This window comes from Oxyura jamaicensis, chromosome 1 (assembly GCF_011077185.1).
Source record: "Oxyura jamaicensis isolate SHBP4307 breed ruddy duck chromosome 1, BPBGC_Ojam_1.0, whole genome shotgun sequence".
Taxonomy (NCBI): Eukaryota; Metazoa; Chordata; class Aves; order Anseriformes; family Anatidae; genus Oxyura; species Oxyura jamaicensis.
Genome location: NC_048893.1, coordinates 132,043,164 through 132,044,712, shown reverse-complemented (window position 1 = coordinate 132,044,712; position 1,549 = coordinate 132,043,164).

Below are 1,549 nucleotides of genomic sequence, written 5' to 3'. Positions count from 1 at the left end.
AGACACCCTAGTTGGATCACCTTGGTTTCTTCTGTATCTGCTGTGAACACAATAAACCTGGCAGTCAGCCTTTTCAGACTGAATGGGTGTCACCATAGCTTCTCTGATTCTTTGAGTTTATTATTTGTATATTATTAGTATATGTATATTATTAGTATATGTATATTATGTATTAGTATATGTATATTATTAGTATATTATTAGTTTAATCAATTTTTATAAATTGATTAAATTATTTGAAATTAAAAAGAAAATTATTTGAGTTTAAAACATTTTAGAAGTGTTATGAAGTTTAATGATTATAATCATTTTAATCTTTTCATCTTAGTTAAAATCTTTCGTGACAGTTATAAGCTAATGTAACCTAGTTGTCAAAGATCTATGTTTAGTACTAAACATACATGTTTTAACTCTAGGAAAAAACAAAAACAAAAAAGCAAATAAACAAAAAAACTATAAAAAGGCTATAAACTTTATGGATTAATAAACAACACCAGAAAGACATCAAGTATGGTGGTAAGTATATTTACAGAGCCATTAATAAACAAAGAAAATAATGTTTTCCAGCTTCAGAATAAAATAGGAATTGCCAGCTGGAAGGTTGAGTTAGACTTTGGGAGGAAAGCTAACAGAAACAGTACAAATACTTTATTTCAATAAAAAGCAGTGGTACTTGATATTGTGGATTTGGGTCAATAAAGACAGAAATATGGCTGAAAACCAATGTTAGCTGTTTGTTTTTATTAAGGCGATCCATGAAGCCATAGAAAACAGACTGGAAGGGATTGGAGGAGATCTTAAGATCCCTTCCTTAATGGAAAGTATGATCAGCAATAACTACATCTTGATCATTGATAGGCAATTGTCTACCCTCTTTTTAAAAGCAAATCAAAGCAAGCAACCAGAACAGCCCTTATGATGACAGCGATTCTGTGACCTTTTCATGAAGCCTCTGTAATTAAGAGCTCCTACAAATAGATTGCATTTCTTTCTGTATTTTTAGCCTGTTACTTTATCTCCTATCTTCCTCACTATCCACTTCCACTATTGTGGGCTGTGAGAATAATCTATTTTCATTTTGATCTGCTTGATATATGAAGTATTTATAATAGTTGCATACTTTAGAACTAAGAAGTCTTTTATCACGTATTCTCCCAGTTTTATTCTGGCATGCTTATCTTCCCAATTCTTCCTTCTTTTATTAAAGTTCATTTTACCAAGCCATCTTATAATTCTCAGTGGTGTGCTCTTTGAAATGATCCACATCTGTCTTGCTGAGAATGCTTAAAAAGGCATCCAGCAATATATGCTCCAACATAATTCTTCCAGCATTACCTAGAGATTTTTCAAGAGCTCTATTGCAATTTCTATTCTGGGCCTCAAAGATAATGTGTATTGTCTGTTAACATGCCAATTAGCACATCTTTTTTTTTTTTTTAATCTTTTCTTTTCTTTTCTTTTCTTTTCTTTTCCTTTCTTTTCTTTTCTTTTCTTTTCTTTTCTTTTCTTTTCTTTTCTTTTCTTTTCTTTTCTTTTCTTTTCTTTTCTC